Source organism: Falco punctatus (genome assembly GCF_963210335.1).
Source record: "Falco punctatus genome assembly, chromosome: 3".
NCBI lineage: Eukaryota > Metazoa > Chordata > Aves > Falconiformes > Falconidae > Falco > Falco punctatus.
This window is the reverse complement of record NC_137582.1, coordinates 29,437,055-29,459,379: the sequence shown is the minus strand read 5'-3', so window position 1 is coordinate 29,459,379 and position 22,325 is coordinate 29,437,055. Positions and strand designations below refer to the sequence as shown.

Sequence of the window (22,325 nt, the reverse complement as noted above, 5' to 3'; positions counted from 1 at the left end):
ATTTACATGAATGTAAACAAGGAAAAGAATTTGGCTTGGAAAAGCTGATTGAAAATTGAATATAAACTAGTCATTTTTAATGCGTTGAATTCTGTAGCATTGCTAGATCAAAATTCCCAGTGTTGTCATTTGATGTTGAAAGAGCGTTGCCTGGCTCAGGGCTGTGGCTCTGTAACAGAAGATGCCCATCCACTGGAGTTAGACTTTTTATTCCCTTCCATAAATATTTTCAGAAGTGAAGCAAAGATTTTCCTTTCCTGTGTTGAAAGCAGAGAAGGATTTCTCTTTTTCCTCTTATTTGATAATAAGTGCTGCACCACACCACTGTCTCTTCTTGCCTGCTGCAATGACAATGTCTCCTCCTTCAGACTACTTTGTTCAGCAGATGCTTGAGAGAAATATGTGTGCTAATCTCTCCGGTGATCCTCTCGTGGCCAGTAATGTCACTTCATATGGCTTCATTACATTACAAGCCAGCACAGAATGGAACTGTATTCAGAATCCTACTGGGAAGGAGAAGATAAAATCCTCAGAGCAGACATTCCTCAAGCAAGGTTCACAGTGGAAAAAAATAAAACAGAGCTACTGTAGATTCACAGCAGAAATACAACTGTTCAAAACTCCAAGGCATCTCCATTCGATTATCCAGAAGGATTTGGCAAATGTCCAAAAGGATTTATATGGTTGTCTACTTTTATGGGAAGAAACAAACTGGATAAGGTTAATTTCTTTTAGTGACAGACATCTGTGAGTTTTTACTGGGTTTGCCAATGAAACTAGTTCCAATATGCTAGAGTTAACAATATAGTCCTGAAGTACTCTGCATCTGAAAGTTAAATATTATTTTATTCTGAATGTATTTGCACTCTGTTCTGAACTCAGGCTACCGATTTTGCATGAGTCAAATTAGACAGCCTAGTAGGGAACATTTTATGATTAAGAATACACAAATGCCCCACAAAATAGCTGCTGCATGTTTCATAATGCCATAATTTTGCATTCTGCTATCTCTAGAGCTCTCCCTCTCCTGCACTGTTCCATCCATTGGATTTATCTCAGATGCATCACTAAATACCACTTTACCCAAGACCTGTGCTTGTTCCACCTCTGAAAAGGAAAGGAAACCTTTATCTAGCAATTTGTATTTTTGGTTATTTGGTTCTTGATTTATTTCAGGATGCTTCACATTAGTGTCAGAGGCCTAGATGGCATACAGAGAAGAAAGCCGGTGAGACAGTTCATGATAAATGAAATTTATCTCATGAATATCAGCACCTCATTTGTGTACATGTGTGTTTTCCCCGTTGCTGAGTTAATTATTCTTGGTAATAATACTGCGTCAGACAGCTGAATGTATCATTGCAGACAAACCCATGTTATTTATGCATTTTCACTAAACTAATCCTTGCCACAGGCAAGATTTTAACCTTGTAAGGGGTTGCAAGCGGCTCATGCATGTAGTTGCTATTCCCAAGGAACAGACTGTGAAAAAACGTAGACTCATAGTCCTAGTTCATGCCTTGTTCTCCCTCTCCTGTGGGGAGGAGTGAGAGACAGAGCCACAGCCGTTTTAAAATCTCTGGCGATTCTTTGGTACAGATGAAGTTTTATGTGAAGATCATTTAAGAATAATAATCCTGGGTCGAGGAGCACATCTTTCTTAAAGTCACTGTAATTTCTTTATTAGGGACAGGAAGAAAGAAAGATAGCAGCTCTCGTTTATGATGAAAATACTCCCAGCCGTCACGCAGCTGCCCAGGAGAGCTGAGTCCTGTTTGCTCCGGTGACTAATTCCAACTCAGCAGAGCACATCTTCTCTCTGCTGGCATTTCCATTTGAAGGACCTTACCACCCAAAACCTAGTAGCTCTTTCTTCTTCCTTTCCCTCCAGCAGGGAAGAGCCCAGTCCGGTGGTGCTGGGAGCCGGGGGTGCACCTCTGCAGGCAGGCAGAGCCAGATGCTCGCTGCTGGAACGCAACGCTGCTCCAGCGCTGAGTGCTGGTGGCTTAAAGCAGAGTTACAGGCAGCAAAGTTGCTACACTAAGGCACACACTCTTACTCAACAGAGCCGTTCCCTGCATACCCTGGAATTAGAGCTGCTTACTTTTCTGACCAAGCGTCTGTTTTTACTATTGTTAGCACTGCAGAGCCATGGAGCTCTGGGAGGGTGAGCTGGCTTCTATTCTGTTTTGCACATCATCAACAAAATTGTCAGCTAATTTCCTATTGCAGAATCTTTATTACCAGCAATGACCTATGAGGCAGAATGAATATTTTTTACTTACAAATCTCAGGTGGAAGCTGCAGGTTGGCAGCTGGAAAAAAACAGATTTTTGACCTGTAAACTCAGCAAATAAGATATGGAAGTCTTAAAAAATGAAAAATAAGGTTCTTAATTTTGTCTCTGTTAAAGAGTAACTGAATTACAAATGTCTGCATGTTTTTTCTTTTCTTTCTTTCTTTTTTGTTTGTTTTATTTTCATCGGCTGTTCTTTAAGGCTCTGTTAAGTTCACTGTTTTCAAACTCACATTGAAACATATCGTTTTGCTAACCTTAAGACTGGCATCCTACAGGCATCAAAAATAACGAGATTGGCTTAAAAATCTTAAGTTCCAGAAAAAATAAGGTGGATCTTTTAAACTTCTAACCTTTTATCAAATTTGTGTTTGTATTTTCAGATGTTACAAATGTGAGGGGTAGAAACACACTTAAAGAAAAAGAAGCTTAAAACGGTCAGGGGTTCATGCACGTCCAAGTATGGCAGTTATAAAGGAAGAAGCAAATATTGAAATCTAAGATAAAATCTTGAGACTTTTCAAAACTGAACACCACCATCCCCCTAGACCAAAAGCATTTCTTATTCTGGAGGTCAGACTGTAAGTCTCCGCTAAGAAGGTAGAGCAAAAATACAGCAGAACAGTGTAATTTCTTAAAAAAGAAATTAACTTTTAAATAACCTGAAAGTAAAGCCACTTCAAGCTCAGCAGCTGGTATGAAAAAAACCTGAAGCACTGGAAGTCTTGCTTTCTCCTAGCCATTCCTTAAGTGAAGCAGTTTTGTCTCCAGTCCTCTTTTCCCAGTGAATACCCTTTTTGAGGTGAAGACAGTTAAACCCGCCTATCTCCTTATGGTTTGTTGAGGTCAACAGGAGTTTTAAATGTGAAAGGACTGCAGCACTTAGTCCTTGTCTAGTTAGCCATTATAGCAAGACCTGTTGACCCTGCAGCTCCTTACCCTATGCTGATATTGCAGGAAGTCCACAAAAAAGTTTAAATTATTCTGAGATTAAGAAAATCATAAAGCAGGAAAGCATGTAACTAGAAAATAACAGTCCTAGGGGAAAGTGGACTAAAACTTGGGTACCAAAAGTTTTCAACTGTGCTGTCAGAAGAAAAAAACAAAGTGAGACATTTGCACAGGTTGTACCTTACAGTACAAAAACCTGTCCCAGGCAAGGATCTGGTGGAAGGGAATGTAGTGCAATTAGAATTTGAAAAAAGGAATAAACAAGGGTTGAATTCAATTTCTAATAGAAAGCTCACTGTAGCTCTAATTCTACAGAAACTAGAGCCACTCAACATAATAAACAGCCTACAGGTGGAGATCCTAGTGCAAATTTAAAAAGAACGAGAAAAATGGAGATTATATGAATGATTCCTCAACCCCCCAAAAAAGAAACACTGAAAATAAGTCATTGGTGTAATGTGGAGTAGGTGTTCACTCAGAGAAAACATGAAAATTTATAGTTCCACAGGGTATAAGGTTCTCCTGACTAGAACGCTTCTTCAAGGTGTAAAATATGTTTTAAAGAATTACTTACCCTATTGCTCAAAAATGAGCTACTTTTGCTGATACAGAAGCTCAGGACATGCAATTTTATCAAAGGTTTGGCTGAAAACCAAATAAATTGTTCTGTGTGAACTTCTGTATTTTTATCAGCTTTGCCATACTCTGAAAAGATAAAGTCAAGATAGAAGACTAATCAAACAGAGAGAGCTTTTTTTGCCATCCCTAAAGGCAGTGTGCTAACACAAAGTTAGTAAAACTAACATGGGTGGAAGCAGTTTGCATCAGCAGCTTTGCTCAAAACACAAAGTAATTTTTTTCTGAGATTCGAAGTGCCTGTTACATTGCTGAGAATGACTTTATTCCTTTACTACTGCCTTTGCTCCACTTACTTTTGGCTGGGGCCCGAATGTACAGAATGGCTGACTTTCTTGTGTGCTGAGTACAACCTTAAGCCAAACCAGACATAACCTTTTTTGACAGCTATTCCCTTGAGTTTTCCAGCCCAGATCTTCATACTCATAAGAACCTGATTGTCGGGAGTTCTTCCAGGCTGAACTCCTGACAATAATTGCAGGGAAAACAAAATTATCATACTGTGTTCATTTTATTTCAGAATACATGACTTTTTTGAAAAAGGCTAATAGAGAAAAGCTTCAAAATAGCCTGGATTTGACAACCTTTGAATTTGTGATGCCTTTGTTGCATACTTTACCTTTAACTTGATGAGAAATTATCTGTCTCCTGAGACTGTGGCCATTTTGTTTGCAGTTGCTGTTAGGCAAAAGAGGTGCACTCCATTTCTTCCAAGAACAGAATTACTTTTATTTCTTGGCTTTCATCTTGAAATTAGAACAAAAACAACTTAAGACTGAGAAAAAAGTGGAATGTTTTTCTGTACATACATACATATAAAATATATAAAAAACCAAATACATATATATATATATAAAGTAAATAAACATAATGTATAACTATAGATGGTGTTATTATTTGGTACTTGCCTTCATTTTCATATACATTTTGTAGGAGAGAAGGTAAGAAGCCCTGCACAAGCAGATGTTGCAGAGCTGCAGCGTGGTGTCCACAACACCCTTCTCCAGAAGCAGTTGAATACACAGAAATTCCAGGCTTGATCCCTTATAATCACATCAGGTGTCATCATTGCTTTGCAAATCACCGGCACACATAATCTTAGTTTTAATCAACCATCCGGCTATAGACTTCACTAACGAAATGACTCAAATTTTGAGCAAAAAAGTCGGACTTTGACTGCCAGTGCAAAACTACATTTTCTGTGACAGCTGCCGACTTCCACAAGTGCAACAAGGGAAAGTCCAGAACGTGGTAGAAAAGCCCTTTCCCTGGTACCCCTATCGAGCGAGCCCATTTTGTCCTTTGCAATAATGCATTGTATGGTATTTTCTACCTTGTTTGGTATTTAGACTGGGAATTTATTGCCAGGCTTCCTGGCAGCAAGCTGTGCAGGTTGCAGGCGGAGGCTGATGGAGGTGAGTGAATTAATGTGGTGGCTGTTTGGAATGTCGTTCAGCTGCCAGGGAGAATTATGTTTGTTTGCCTTTGGCACAAGTGTGAAAGGAACAGCCGTAGATTTCAGAAGTGTGAGTCTACATTTTTATATCTCACACTAATGAATACATTTTTTTGTATCCTATACATTTTGGGAAATAGTAGATTTTATTTGTAGATTTTATTTACCACTTGTGTGGTAGAGGGGGAATGTTTCCTCAGAGACCGAACTTGTACTTTAGAGAAGAAAAAGGAAAAAAAAAAGAAACAAAGCAAAAAAAAAAAGAAAGAAAAAACTTGACTAATCCAAACCAGTGTCAGTAAAAGTTACCTTAATTTCACTGTTTTTACAACTATATCTAATGTCAGATCAAAGGATGGGGAATTTCAGCCTGAAAAGTTCTTCATGTAACATTTTTTTAGGGGGGCGGGAAAGCCAATGAAAGACATAATTTTGTGTTTGTTTTCTGCTGGAATTTTATTCCTTCCAGTTGGATCTTTCCTTTACCTATAACCTGTCAGTTATTCCTACCCTAACCTCCTGTGCTATCAATAGAGGGATGATAATGCTATTTGTAATGTGCTCTGATGTGAAAAGTGCTATAGAAGATTGAATTGTTGTTGCTGATAGGACCAGAAATTTCCCCAACTAGATCTGTCAATAGCTGACACTAAAACAACAAGGTACAAAGTGCATTTGAAGACTGTCAGACACCATTGCTTTTTTGTTTTCTTTAGCAAACTATTCCTTAGATAGCTGACTTGACCTAGCGTTGTTTAAAAAGATCAAGGGCTCAGTGGCTCAGAAAAAAAAAGATGGAAAAGAATAATATTAGTTACTCTATACTATGTAAAGCCTAATGGTCTCTTGTTCCATTATAGTATGTAAATAGAACTGTCACTTACATCTCTTCTGTTTGCCTTAATAATATAGAAACAAAAACGCTTTTTGGTTTTGGTTAATTACTGAACCCAAAATAATAATCTGCAAATATTTTTTTAAAAAATATTTATTTGCAAAAAGTCACATTGTAGGACAGATTTTAAAAAAGAAAGCTATGAATACTTATACCTAGCTTCTTAGTTTGTGTGTGCAGAGATGTAACTTACACATATGATCAGGAAAACTGCAAATGAAAGTAAGCTTTGCAATTTAATTTTAATGCTTCTAAATTTATTGCTTATATGTTAATTGATTGCTGTGAAGCCTGAAATATACTATAACATAATTCAATGACTATTTAAGCAGAAGCAAATGTATTAAACATTAAAGAGAAAATAATTCTCTGAATTAATATTCCTTAAACCCTTGTTTAATTCTAACCATTTTGAAAAATATGTTTGCAACCTTGATCAGAGCCTCTTCCTTTTGAGGAAGGAAAGATGTATTAAGTGGCACAACCAGCAGGAGAAAGAAAAGTAGATGTGAGTTTGTAAGCAGGACTATTTTCTGGTAGGATGAAGATGTGAGATATCACATTGAAGATGGGATTAAGGGCACAGAGGCAGGGACAAGAAAAAAGAAGAGGAAAGCAAAAGAAGGAAAATGGCAGGGGGGGTGTAGCTAAAGGAAATAAGAATAAAAAGAACAATAGAAAATGGGGTGTGGAGGATAAAGAATGTGACTGAGAGAAAGAACAAAAAATAAGGGTCAGTGGGGGCAGAGGGAGCATAAGAAGCCAAGGGGAAAGAAGAGAGAACTACAAAAAAATAAGGACAGGGTGAAAAAGCTAAAAAGAGAGGGAGAGAAACCTCCTCAGATGTGTGCAAAGCTGAAGGGAGAATGGTAAGTCCTTCTTGGAGCGATCAGTGCTTTCCAATTACTCACATGCAACCCCTCTGAGGCACCCTACGGTCATAGCTGTGCAGCCTTGATGCCAAGATAACTATTTGGATCTGTGGTCCAGTGGCAGAGGGAGCAGGAAAAGATGGCAGGAAGAGTCCCGTGGCAGCAAATCCTGACCTCTCCTGAAGCCGAGTGCTCTTGCCAACAGACCCAGCTGCAGCCAGCTATGGCTGGAGTCGCTTGGTGCTTGCGCTGCGAGCAGGGTGAGCCACCCAAGAGCAGCAGGGGTGTCACAGGCAGCCAGCCCTCTGCAGCTTCCCATCTTTGCACACCAGTGCCTAAGGAGGTGAGGGCAGGAGGACAGCTGGAGAACCAGCAGCAGGAGAAAGGAAAAGTAAAACCTATTGTAAAAAGGTCACAAGAAGAGGGCAAAAGAGAGTGAAAGAGAAAAGCAATTAATAGTCATGGCCTCTGCAGAAGGAAATGACTCGTGCTCCATGCAGAAGTGATCCCTGTGTGAGCTGTGAGTAGGAGCGGCACGGCAAGGAGCCTGCCGTTGCTCTCATGAGCCGAGTGATGTACACGAACGCACAAGAGTGACACATCTTTGTCTCAAACCCAGCCGCTCTTAAACGTGGAAATACTTCTGCCGGGGCAGTTCAATGGGGTATGTAAGTATCAGTTCCTTTCTGATCAGCTTTGACCTTTTCCAGAAGGCAAGCCCGGATTTATCTTCTTTATTTATTTTGCCAACATGGCTGTATTTGTCAGCAGGATAATTAGTTGAGCCAGTAGAGCCCTGGGAACAGCCTTCCAGTTGACATGCACTCCCTCTCCTGGTTGGCATTTGCCTCTACACACCAAGATCAAGACAAAAGGCAAATGTTTCTCCAGCTTTTTCAAAGCAAGAGTTTTAAAACATTCTGCTTACTCTGTTTTTATATTTATATTTTATATGGCGGTGAGATCCCTGCTGCTCATACCACCCTTGGCGAACCAGTAGCACATGAAGATGGATGCTTTCCGTCTTTCAAGACAAGAGGTTTTACAGCCCGCAAAGTCCATTCATGGATTTGTTAGAACGGTGTTCCTGTTGTTTTACTGATACGAGTGGGCATTAGTGCTACTTTTTTCTTCCCCACAAGGAGGGTCGCTCACGCTCCCTCACACAGCTGTTCCCAGCTGAGCTCTGGAATGCAGGGCAACCAAAGCTTGGGTTTGGGGAGCTCTGACACATGATCAGCTGGGAATTATTGCAGGTAGTCTTGCCAGATCACTTTATCTGCCTGCATATAGTGGGGAAACGCAATGCTAAAATACATCCTTGGTGAAACAGGTCAATCCCAGAATGTCTCTGAAAAGAAATCATCTTCTGCTTTGGCTGTGGCCCGGTGCAGCGCAGCCACGTGAGCAAGTACCCACAGCAGGTAGTGGAGTGGGTCCGTTTGGAGAGCCAAAAAAATGGTGTATTCAGAGCTCTGGTTGTTCAGGCTGGGTGGCCTCCAGTGTGACCACCAGCCACAGGAGCTCCAGATACTAGCAGCGTGCCTAGCGGTCTGAGTTAAGGAACTAAACTCGATGGCAATTGACTCCTGAATTCTAATCCTGTCGCTAACACCAAGTCCTGGTCAAAATCTAGTTATAATCTTCCTGATTTGCTTCCATATCTACAGAGTGGGAATAATCCATACTTGTAATACTTACCAGGCACACTGAAGCAGATCTTCAGGATTTACACTTCATATCATCTGTTAAGCTGCCCCTGTTTGACTAGGTCGTGCCTCTTTGGTGCTACCACATAAATGTTAAAAGTTAAACATCATCTGATTGTTGAAGAGGGCAGCTCCAATATTATTTTTTTTTTTTTTTTTGTGGAAAATTACTCTTTGAAATACTGTTTTAATAAAAAAGAACAGAAGAAAAGTCTACTTAGCCAATTCTTATGTCAAGATCTAGGACAGATTGCTGGATAGTATTTTACATTCAGACTGGAATTATTACTTTGGCCCTTAGGCAAAATGTACCAGAAACTTGTCTTGGGTCATGCTACCAACAAATGGTGAAGAAAGCAAACATATTTTATTTTAAATGCAGTCTGATTTTTTTTCAAACAGAGAGAGTACATTTAGATAATTATCTTGGAAACAAACTCAGAGAAAATTTAGAATTTTTTTTTCTGTTCATCAGTTTTGTAACTGTCAAATTTAAAATAAGCATTATCAGCCAGTTGCTATTTCCTCTTTGAAAAAGTTTTTTTACTGGTTTTAACAGTTTCCTATCATTATCACAGTTCAGTGCTTGCAGACAGTAAAGCAGCCAAACAGAATATGCATCCACTAGTATTTCCAAGTCTTTTTCAACCCACAGGCAAAGCCATATTCCATTTGTCCATATGAATTTCAATCAAGCTTGTTGAGATTTCTTTTGGGTTTTTATTGCATGAAATCAATATTCAAATACATATTCAGTTAAAATAAATTATCAGCTAATGTTTGCTAGAGGTTATATCTAGCCTGGAAAAGTTAATTTTTATAGTATGATCCAAATAGAAATGTAATTTGTGTGAGAATTGCTGTACTATCATTGTCTACAACATCACTGCAGAAAAAGTCAACGCAATCTTATGGCATTATTTTTAGGACAGAAAATGCTCAGGGTACACTTGAAAAAAATTGCTGATATTGCTATTGCAGTGATACAGGTATATCTCAAATGTGTAAGTATCTCAATATGTATCTCAAAGTCTTTATCAACACTGTATTGTGTTAAAGAAATAAATCAAATAGTGCTAACTTTCATTTGAGAGGAAATAAAGCAGAGCTGATGGGGTCCATACTCATTCAGCATTTATTTTCTAACCAAATACCATTCATCAAACACAAAATTTGCTCCCTTGGATACCTGATTCCTTGTAAACCCAGAGAAAACCTGACACTTTTGGACAAACATTTTGCAGCTATAACACACAAACAACTCCAGTGACAGGAAATCTTGTGGCACGTTATTAAAAGCTGAGATATAAAACCATCGTCCCAGCCCTTTTGCTTACATCATTGGTCCCCAAACTCTGCTTCACGAGTGCCTGCTGAGTGGATGGTGGCTGCTCAGGGAATACCACTGGACACAGGTTTACAGAGTCCTGCGAGGCAGCAGAGTACGGCACCACGGTCTGTCATCTGCCCTGTGATAAAATACATCACATGGGTCCCCTGGCATACTCTATACCTCTCAGCTAGAGGATGCTCCACGAGCAAAAGGCTTTTTGAACAGTGCTGCTTGTCCTGCTGAGAGAGGGAGGACCACAGCTGCTCACCTGAAGGCTGGAATAGAATTTCAGTCAAAATGAGGAGGAATGGCTTAACACTTGCTTATGGACACCAAATAATGTGGTAGCCAGGAAATTCATCTTGCCCAGGGCACATTCAGGTTCAAATCACTGCTGTCAGTTTTGAAGCAGTGTCTGAAATGGGGATTCACCACGACAGGTAACTAACTACGTAGCCTCAGTGGCGTGTCTGTCTGTCTGTCTCCTTCTTGGACTGTCTTGCTTTGAAAATGCACTGAAAAGTCTTGATTTCACCCTGCATCAGAATGAAACCAAATGCCAAAACCTCAGAATTTTTCACGAAACAGAATCCTTGTTTCCTGGCCAACCCTATTATTGAACCTTAATATGATACAACATGTGTCCATATTTGCACACATGGTCCACAGCCCTTACACATGTGTAAATCCTACTGAAGTCATGTATAAAGGATCAGGCTCTAAGGCTGTTATAGAAAAAGTTCATGTTTCACTGACTTTTTGGTATTCTTTGAAGATATTGCATTAAGAGTAAATATAGAGAAGTACATGTTATATGCAAGATTTTCAGAGAACATTTAACTTCCACACCAGAAGGTCACATCTAAGGCAATATGGTCTTGGAACAAGTTCAAAGGTGTCACACTTGATAAAAATAGCTTAAAGGGCACATTACTGTGCTGGAATACGGGAAAACAGTGGAACATGAGAGGGATAATGATTGAAGGCCCATTACTAATTATGTACATACTTTGCTCCCATTGAAAGCTAGGTTTCCAAGCATGTATGTAATACTAAAGTTAAATAGAAGTGGACACAATTAGAAGTATAAATTCTTCTGCATCACTATATTTAAGGAAATAACATTTTAAAAATATAATTCTCTAGAATAATAGAATTTTTTTGTCAATAAACAGAGGATGCATGAACTTAGTTTCAAGTGTTAAAATTATGTTTATACACTTACATTTTTGCATTACTTATTAGTCTTTTTGTAATGCTTTCTTGAAAAACAAACCCTATATGTTTATTTCACTAATATAAGAAACTACGTTCATTTTTTAATGTTTCATTTGAAACTGTTGTAATTATTTTGTAAGGAAAAGTAAGTAAAAGTTTCTTCTAACATCCTGAAAGAAGGACAGATTTACCAACAAGGACCTGAACTCTAGGAAAACTTAAATTATACTGGAAGATGGGCTTTTATAGCACAGTATGTGGTACATCAAAACCAAAGTCTGCATTAAATTGCCTCTTGAAATACACACTGTATCAGCTTGGCAGTCATTAGCCATTAGGATTGTGTTCTATGTATTGGATACTTTTTAAGCCAAAGGCAAGCCACCTGATGATGCTTCAGCCATACATTTAAGTGAGCATAAAATAAGATTCTGTAGCCCTTCTGCAAAGTAATTCACAGGTGTGAAAGTCTCACTAAAGGGGAGGTTGTTTCACAACTAGCAGGACATTCAGTAAGTCATCGGTCATATATGTGTCCTACACAGAAAGAAACATCACACATCTTCCAGTTTAATGTTTTGATTTATTGTATTGTCATCTTAATTTTGTCTCTGTAAAGAACATGTCATGCAGAGGAATCTTTTGCTTTGCCTTTGATTGAGGTGTTTGCTATATTTTGCACATACCTTTTAATGATTGATGGCATGGTGCAATCTTTGTGCCAAAACTTCAAAAAAATTAATGCGTGATGATTTTGTAATACAATACTTTTGACTCAGTTCTAGCCAGAATTACTACATGCAGGGCTCAGTCATGTCCTGATCCTGCTTACCCCAGTGAGGCTCTTAATGATGAGAGAAAACAAAATTGCTGTCTTCCATGCTTGGAAACAAATTTTTCATTCATCCACTTTCTTCCCTGTAGAGAAACTGCCTCAGGTACAGGGGATTTTTTTGATCAGGTTTTGTCTCATAGAAGACTAATGTAAATTACCTGTAAGGGAATTTATTTTACAGAATCAGCCCACAAAAAGTATGTTTTGTGATGGCAACACTTCTTTTGCCATAGCAATGAAGTACTTAAGAATTGAAGGTATGCTTTCAACCAGAGGACATCCAAAAGCAGAGGTATCTCATGCCTCCCATGATACAAATAGCTAACAGAAACATTTTATGTCTTTGATGATTAGAAAATAAATGATAGGAAAAGTGCCTGCAAGGCACTCTAATGGAATGGTAGAGAACTACCAGACTCCAGGAGGTGCACTGGGCACATAGAACTCTCCATACCACTCTTAAAAAAAATGTATAACCAGGGAAAAAGGTTACATTATACTACAGCAGAGAAGCAACAATGTAATTTATGCTGCTCAGTTTAAAAGCATCACTTTTTTATACAATAACAAAAAAGCAGAGAGTCTGAGTCATTAGAAAAATACTTGCACAGCTGGTAAATTGTATTTTCTATGGACCTTATACATGTGATTCTAAGCGCTAAGTATACACATTATTAGGGTCAATCCAAATCCAGGCTGCTGAAAAATCCAAAGTGTTGGAGGATTTAGGATCTTCCTGTGGATTTTGTTGTAGCCTCCACAATCTATGCTTTCATTAAAATAATATATGTTCTAACTTCCCAGGTTCTGAAAGGAGCCTTTACAATGTTAACCAGTGCACTGTCTCACAGACTGTACAGCCGACAGATTGAAACAATACTACTAGGATATGTAGAATAATAACAATATTTATTCTGAATTTTTGTCTTTTTAGAACGGATTGACCACTGACTCAGAAGCAAAGAACTACTGTGATATGGCTTTGGCTTCTCACTCAGTTGGAGATAGTAATGTTTTAGTGGTTTTAGTGCTAACCATCTATGAAAGAGCACAAAAGGTAGCACACCCCCGGAGAACAAGATGATCAGGATCTGTGTGTCTGCTACAATGCTGTTAAGAGGGATTGTACTACTCTGTTCTTTCGTCTTTGTAAAGTGAGAGTGAAACAGTCCATCAGAAGTTTGCTCAGCTGGGAAAAGTGACACATCTGCTGTCCATTCCTTTTTGCCTCAGTGTCTGGAAAGAAGTGCTTCATTTCTTGTTGCATCTGGACAAAGACAGACCTACTGGAGGTGCTCCCAGCTCCCTGAAGTTCTAGGATGTTTTGGTTTAAACTCCTGCTCTACTCAGACTTGGGTTCATCTACTTTCCAGGTCATATTTACATACTGCTTTTCTTTTGGCTGTATTTCTCTACAGTCACTATAACCCTGCCTTTATCTAGTGTACAATTCTGAGAATGGCAGCGAACAGGAAGGCTTTTAGTCCGCTTGCCAGTTCACATAGTCTGCTGCTAGGAATCCCTTGAGCTGGAAGAGCTTAGAAGACATGTAATTCTCCATAAGCCAATGCCCCCTGCTTTTAACTCAAATGGTTTTAAAGACCATCCAACTAATGCAAACTGGATTTACATTATTCCAGTCCAATGGGTTGGATCTCATTGAAAGGATTTTGCTACCAAAATTATTTGCATTGCTGCAGAGCTAAAAGCTGAAGTTGGGAATCAAAGTACTATTTTACAACACACTGTAAAAACCCAGAACAAAATGGTGGTCCTTGCCTGAAAAATATACAACATGAAGGTGTCATCTGGCTTTATGCTTTCCCAAGACATAACAATTGGCATGTGTTTTGTACATCAGCTTTGCCACAGGAAAAAATGTTGCACCTAATTACATCCTAAGGTAACAGATAACATGGAGATATGACTGATGGATGGGGAGCCCAAGGACATAATCGTATGACAGTGATCCACCAGGCAGGAGGGTGTCAGTTCCCTTGCTTCTAGCTGTTGTCATTTTGGTAGACATCCTGGTGACAGTGTGTTTTGAAAAAGGAGATGGTAAAGTATAGTGAGGGTCTTTGTAGATGTTTAAAACATATTGTCTCCATGTACAAAGGACTACTTGGGTGATATCATACACAGAGCAAAAAACTTGGTGTCGGGAGGATGATTTGCATCACTGCCAGAGCAGAAGTGAGTATGGATCTGCTGCAAGGAGGGAAAGTAAGGGTGATGTACTTGAAAGAAATGCAAAGCATTGAAAATTAAATCCTCCGTATCTATTGTGATTAGACAATGTAATGCAGGGATGCAAAGAGGAGGTTGGTACTTTGTAGAGTAGAGAAATGGTGTAGATTTGCAGCTGTCAAGGGCTTTAGAAAAGGATGCTGTGATACCTGCGACATAAGATGGTGAGAACATGAACTTAATCTTTGCTAATTAGTAGCAGCTGCCCCTCCTTTAATGGAAAACTTCCATTAGTAAAGTTTAGGTTACCTTGATAATTACTTTGTCCAGCTTTCCTAAAACAAGTATTCATCCTTTCTCGGCATCAAATTTGTATGTCTGAAAGAAGCAAATACACTTTCCTATGAAATACAACTATTCCTCATTTTTCACACAGATTTGTTTCTTGTTGAAGAAGAAACTGTGTGAAACATGAGAGAAAGCAGAGGTACGAAGAGAAAATAGCCTAAAATGGCTCAGTTTTTCCAGGTAATTTGTGACCAGAATTAAAATCAGCAGCTGTGTTCTGTTAGGAAGAGAATATCTTTTCAGTATACTAAGTTATTAGGACTAATTTGCATTTCTAGAAATGTCATGTGTTTGTCTGAAAACACAATAAAGGTGATAACAAAACATCTGGATGTAAGGGTATGAGATCTGTTACCATAAACCAGGTGATTCATGTTGTGTCACCCTTTGAAATGAAAACTAAGAATTAATTTTTGAGAGTTCGTTCCATCTCACAGTGTCATACGTATTTGTTCTTAGGCATGAGGTATCTACCTAAAGCTTGAACAAGCTACCAGAAATGCAGTGTCCAGATGTCACCAAGCTTTATTTTTGCAGTCTGTGTCACAAATGTAAATTACTAATAGAATGGGTTAGTCACGTTTTCTTCATTTCTCACATAGACCTTCAGAATTTCCAAGATGGAGCAAGATTCAGAAAAGAGTGAGAGCCATCACTAATAAAATACTTTGCAATATCTTCTACAAGACTTAAATCATGCTATAAACATTTGTGTGCTTTATAAAACAGTCTCACATTCTGGCTACTATTAATACCTGGGGTGAGTCAACACTCTTCACATCCTTTCAGGTTTTAGATTATATGGAGAAAATAATAGGTGTATACCGTGTAATTGAAATGGCAGCAAGAACACTGATTTGAACTAAAATTCAAAAAAAGTCTAAACTGGGTGGTATAATTATTGGTCTTTGGACTAATAAATAATATTTCTCTGGCTATATAAGGGCTTGCCAGAGCACAGAAGTATGGACTGGGGAAAAAAAGTCAGTCCTTGGAATAAAACACAAGATAGGCAATGCTGCCAACACAGTGAACTTAAGATTCAGAGGAGAAATTTCCACTTCCTCCAACTTCCTTTTCATATCTGGATTAATGTTGTTACTAATATTGAACATGGACAAAAATTTACATGAATGAAAGGAAAAACCCCAGGAAATCAAGCAGCTGATAATGACTGCCTAGACAGTAAGGGGCACTTGCTTAAAAGCAAGAACAAATCCACAGTGTCTCAAAACTTCTAACCAAAACAAAAATGTCTCAAAACTGCAACCTATTGAACAGATGGTGTATCCATCTCCTAATCACCTTTTCCAGGTCTCTTCTACACCTTCTGAGCTGTATTCACCTGCTGTGTCTTCTCAGTTTAAAACTCAATTGAATCATTAGGCTTCTGGCTTTGAGCATTGGGGCAGTCTCCTTTCTGGTGTCAAGGACGGTCACTCATTGCCCGTCTGTTCAGGCTGCCGCTATCTCCACACCTCCTGCTGTGTGCAGACAATTTTTCCCTACTCTACATGTTGTTTTTCAGGAGCAGAGAGAATCCTGAGCAGTCATTCCATCAGAAGTAGGATCCGTGCAGAACTTTTATAGCCTGTGATTTTTGGAGAGGTGTGAAACAGCTACTTAATTTCATGACAAAATACATCAAGTCCTTTAATGTTAATGTCTGTAAATTTAGAGAGAAAGAAATAAGCCTACCTAAGGCCTGTAAGCTATATGCTAGGACAAAAAGCTAAAAAATTACCAGAAGTTCTGGAAATGACAAAAAGCCTCCCTCACAAAAAAGATCCAAGTATCTCAATTATAAGCTTTACACATTCTCTTTAGCCTTTTGTCTCTTTCACAGTCTGATTTCAATTTATGCAGACTGATTTCAGTGTTAGGACCCATGTTTACTTTACTATGAAGTCCAAGAAATCCAGGAGATCAGAGCTGAAATAATAGATTTTATTTACACGGAGCTGTGGCTGCCAATCAGGTTCCAATAAATAACAAAAAGAACTGGATTTTAGCATAATTTAAGCAAAAACATTCCTGAGCTTTACCATTTCTGTGTTCTTCCTCTAAAGAACCAAAAATGATACAGAAATAAGCTGTCAGTTACTTTTTATCTTTTGATAACATAATATTTTTAAAATCAGGGAAACCTATAACAACAGAATGATATTCATAAATATTTATTTGATTTTTTTACGGTATATCTATGTATTTCATATTTATTGAAAATTATAAGTACAAACACATGTAAAAATAAACATTTGTAAATTTTTGTAAATACAAATCTATACATATAGGAGAAAAGTCATCATTTAACTCTTGAAAAGCAGTGCTATTTTAAAAGAATGTGTGCTAAGAAATTGTCATTAGAAATACATATGTTTTGCATGAACAGTACAGCAACAGTCAAGCAAAAACCTGTGTGAAACTTTCAGTGCATAAATCTCCTCATGCCTGGAGGCAGTAATAAATTACATTTTTCTTTACATACACATTTTAAAATTGTCAAACATACATTTCATGTACTGGAACCAGAAATAATATCTTCTTGGCTGACTTTTTTTTGATATATTTCATAATTAGGTGTAGAAGTCAAAGATACCTCTTTACACCCAAAGGATACATAATCCCTTTAAGCATATTGGAACAGGTCAAATATCTTTATATACCCTAAATTTTCACTACTGCAAGACAGGTAGTTGCTCCCCTTTGTTACCAATTCAACAAAAAACTTGGAAAACACTTTCGAGTTTTAACTTTCCTGGTTTAGGTGGGCACACATGTCTTTCATGATTTAACTGGAAATTATACTCCTAGAAGACCAAAACTGCATTACTTGTACATTCTCACTCTGTTCCATTCAGGTTTTCTGTCTTGTCTTTCATTCAGTCTGGGGTGTGAATAAAAAAGTTCGGTACCACAGGTATTCTGGAGATGCAATATAGCCTCTGTGCTGGAGGTTTAATAATTCCCAAAGCAATCTGAATATATGTAAAAAGTATTTATGTATGCAGTGTACATTTTAAAACACCAGTTACTGTAGTTAAATTCTTACATTTGAGTGCACCGTCACTGTCTGGACCAGACCCTTTCCAACCCAACCTTGCTAACTCTGCTTGAGTTGGCTGTTAGTCCATTGTGCACCCTTCTAAAGAGGGGGTTTGTCAGATGTTTGCCCTGTTAACTCAGAGCAAACACTCACGGACAGAGGAAACACTGGGGGAAGCTGGTACAGCCCCTGAGCTAGGTTAGCACCCGAATCTGCACAGATGTGCCTTGCTCCACAGTGCCCTGAGCATTCTGTCCCCAAGCTGCTGCAGGATTTAAATTTACCAGGAAGTGCTGGGAAAAGCAATTTCATAAGAAGCCAGATGAGGCAGCGATGAGCTGGGATGATACAACAAAAGAGACTTGCTTCCAGAACTTTACGACCTTCGTTCACTAAACTGATACTTTTCAGTTTTCCTTAGTGTGAACTTCATTTTTTCAACAAACTCTCACTCATTATCACAGTTAAAATTTCTAGATTTAATTTTTTGAACATTTTTTTCCATTTTAAAGGTGCCACAGTTCAGTCGATTTTCATTAACACTTGAAGAAAATTTATGTTTCAAGCTTACAGCTGAAAGTTTTTTCAGTATGATTTTCATGCAAAATTTAGGGAATAGAAGAACGAAGAAAACATCCAATAGACAACCATTTTCACCTTCAAATCTAGAATATACCTAACATCCAAATTACAATGAAAGCCTATCCACTTTTTTTGTTTTAATTTGGTTTTAGTTTTTCCAATTGCCAAATCTGTGTGCATTTTGGTGAACTTGAAAATAACCCCACAATAATAAAACTGGCATGGCAATTTTTGTTTCCTGTCTTTTGATGGCTATACATGATTTAATAATTAGATAACATGAAAACACTAATAAGCTAATTCTGATAGTGAAACAGATTGATTTATATTGCTTGCTTTTGTTGAGTTTTGAAATATCTGAAAAATATAAGAAGATACATAATTTTAGTCAGTTTAGTCATGAGCTCAGGAAATTCCCTTTAAAACAGAGAGGGCAAATTGTAATATATTTATAATATATTTTAATATATTAGAATATATAAACATTTATATAGATATAAATAATATACAGTATAATTTAGTACAAACAATAATTTGTAGTAAAACCAGAAAAATGAACCAACAAGGAATGTTACAAATGATCTAGTCCAAGTTTTAGCACCTAGTGCAGGAGAGGAGGAAGAAGCCAAAGTAATTTTTATTTCCTTCACATATGTTTCTAAAATATCTCTATTAGCATTGACTATTTAGGACTACCAACTCTTTCATGCCATCAGTCTAGTGCTATGGTGCACCTCAGTAGGCTATAAAGAATCATAAAATAGCAAAGCCTTCTGCCACGTGAATAGACTGAAGGTTCCTGGGACCAACTGCCCACATCCATGCTGCTGTATCTGGAGGCATCGGAGCAGGACAGGCAGAATCAGAGCAGGACAGGCATAGACAGCAGTTTGCTGGGTCAGTTAACCCAGTGAAAGGATCCTATGTTAGCTTAGGGACATAGTGAAGGAGAAGGTTAGAGGACTGAAAACCTTTTTTCAGTGCAAAAAGGAGTTTCTCACAGGTTGTCTTTCAAGTCTCCTTCTCAGTAACCTCAGATTCTCTCATGTCTATTCTTTCATGTCTTGCAAACAGCCTGGACCAAACATTTAAGAATCTATATAAATGTCTCATTTCCTTGTGTTTTTTTTTTTTTTTCTCTTCACTGCAGCCTCAGGTAGTGAGATAGTCACTTAACCATCCTCTACCTTTCCTTGACTTTCCTCATTTTTTATGAACTCTATTTTCCTCCTCCATTTTGCACTTCATTGATCCTGTTTTCTGTTGCAGAAAATGGCAAATCAGCCACAGCAGCCACAACACGGAAGCTAGAAACACAGCAACAATCTCTTTCATCAAGATACAGTCCTCTGCAGGTAGATACATTTCCCGAGGACTCCCTTGAAGTCCTGTCCAATATTCACTTCTGGCCAAATGTTGTATACGCTTTCCCAGTCTCCAGGTTAAAATGTATCTACTTTTGTTAACTTTTAAGAGATTTGGAATTGCTCAAGTTACATGAACAAACAAAATGTGCATACCACTACATCTGCACATTTCAGTTATACATATCCTGCGTGTTTCACCGAGTTGCTTAAATATTGAATAAATTGGACTAGCTCAGGCAGCTGATATTTCCAGCAGACATGCCCTCGTTGCTTTAGTATGCCCAAATTCATTACTACACACCACCTGTTACCTGCAAATTCCCGGTGTACTCTGCTCTCATCCCTTTATACGGCAGGGACCTCCTGTAACTCTCTCCAGCTACTTTTGTTTCATGCCACCCATTTCCTTTCTGTCAAAGGCTGATTCCCACATGATTCCTTCCTCCCATTTTTTTTTTTTCTGTAGGAAATAAATTACTCAGGGCGTCAACATACTTGAACTGAACTGAGATGGAGGTAGTTATAATGAAATGCTAATAACTGCCAGGAAAATTACAGAGCTGTTCTGAGCTGCTAGGTCTGCCAAGCAGCTGCCAGCAGCACTACGTGTCTCCCCTGCTCTTCTTCTAGTTTACTGATTTTTCACCAAAATAGGGCGTTGTTCTTCAATTACAAACTTTCAGAAAACATTCCAGTGTTGATAGCATGTGTCATTCAAAAGTAATCACATAATGGACAAAGACACAGAAGAATGTTTTTTTTTCTGTTGAAATGAGGTCTTTTGATGCATGTTGAGGGTGTGCTTCAACATTACACTTATCTGTTGGCACATCCCCTCTCTTCTGGCAATGCAACTCTATAAGGAGGCTGTGCTATAAACAAGGTTGCTTCCATTAACATAGATTATTTCACTAAGGTGGCTTGCAGTGCAGACTCCCAAAGGGTTTTAGCGGTAAAACTCAACACTCCCCTAACTCTAGCAGAAGGATGGAAACGTGCAGTGGTTGTGTAAACTCTTCAAGAATGTTAGCACTAGAGAAACTGTAAGTCAGAAGCACATCCTTAATTAAGGAGCACTGATTCTGTTAAAATGTTTCTGTCTCTCACCTGCCTTCTGTCACCTCTTAGCCACAGGTTACATGCCACAGCTGCTGAAATTCAAACATATGCTTGAGTATGAGCTGCGGGAGTGGTGACTATCCTAAGAGGAAAAGCAGTCCAAGCTGCTGCCTCAACTCTTTGTGAGGTGAACACTGTCTTACCAGCTGTGATTCATGAGTGAAGATGGCAAATCGAGCAAGGCAATGGTGTATGTAAAACGAGGGTAGGCTCATGATTAACTCAGCGTGTGTATACCAGAGGCAGAATAGGCAGCTAACCCATCAGGGGCTGGAGCCTTCAGACCTTGATTAGCTCAGCCAGATTTCAACACATGTACTGCTACAGGAGGTAGACTCCTACCTGAGAGCTCACCCCTCGGTTCTGCTTCAGAGGAACCTACCCAACATGCCATATATTGCTTTCTTTTCTGTTTTCAGCCACTTAACTACAGCGTGCAGATTCAACACACAGGATTTGGAATTTCCAGGAGGAATATATAACTCAGCGAGCATATGTCAGGCTTTTCTTTAAAACTCAGGGACTTTTGTAAAGGGTTATTCACTTTGTACATCAAAGCCATGCCCACAGGCATTGCCTACTGCACTTCAGCTTGGGAAAAAAAAAAAAAAAAAAAAAAAGGGCCCAGCTCTTTTCCAGACCATCCACATGCCAACCTCGGCGGAACCATTAACTCACACCTTGCCAGGGCATTTGCTTGCAGCCAGGAGCAACCCAAAAGGGCTCGGGGCTGTTGGGGAGGGCTCTTCTCTGTCAGCAGCTCCTGCGGAGAGCTCTGGGCACACGGAAAGGCGAAGGTGTGTCGGAGTTACTTTCTTCTCACGTTCGAAACGGTGAAATTCAGAACCTAAGCAGAACGCCACGCAAAAGCAAAACAGAAAAGGTCCATCTTTATTAAACACAGCGGAAACAACCAAGGCGTTTGCCATCACGCAGTGTGCCCCACACGGCCCCCCGTCGGGGTAACAGCGCGAGTCGCCACTTGGAGCGGCCGTCGGCAGAAGCCACAGAGCCCACGATAACGCTCCCCAGGCTAACGCCTGCCCTCCCCGAGCTCCTCCGCGCCCTGTGGGGAGGCGGGACGCACCCATGCCCCCCGAGGAGGCGGCACACACCGTGCCCGGGGACCCGGCAGGCTCGGCCCCGCCCCCGTCCACCGGGACCCACCTCCCCAGCGGCCACCCGGCCGGCCCCGCCCACCAGCTCCGGCCGGCTTCAGTCCCGGCTTCCGGCCCCGCCCCGGCGCTGCCGGCAAATCCTTCCGGCTGAGGCGCAAACCCCGGGACACGGGGGGCGGCTGTGGGAGGGAGCGCGCACACGCGCCGCGAACCCGGAAGTGCCCGTGCGGCGGAGCCGGAGCGGGAGGGGTTGCCTGCGCGGGGCTCGGGCGGCCCGGCCGGCCCGGTGGGGGCGGTGGCTGGGCGGGGGGCGCGGAGCCTTCGGAAGTGCTTGGAAGGGCAGGTAAAGGGGCC

General features: G+C 39.7%; 2 protein-coding genes across 9 annotated transcripts in view; both read left to right on the top strand.

Moving 5' to 3' along the window:
• The window catches only part of OSR2 (odd-skipped related transciption factor 2), a 68,902-nt gene extending 50,439 nt beyond the window's left edge, over positions 1-18,463 (top strand). The window contains exon 5 of the transcript XR_013926953.1: positions 13,136-18,463. The gene's annotated coding sequence lies outside the window, so the exon portion shown is untranslated. The remainder of the gene's footprint in view (positions 1-13,135) is intronic.
• A 31-nt stretch (positions 18,464-18,494) lies between these two features.
• VPS13B (vacuolar protein sorting 13 homolog B) overlaps positions 18,495-22,325 on the top strand; it is a 477,951-nt gene continuing 474,120 nt past the window's right edge. For all 8 annotated transcript variants that reach the window (XR_013926946.1, XR_013926947.1, XM_080380100.1 and 5 more), the window contains exon 1: positions 18,495-22,314. The gene's annotated coding sequence lies outside the window, so the exon portion shown is untranslated. The remainder of the gene's footprint in view (positions 22,315-22,325) is intronic.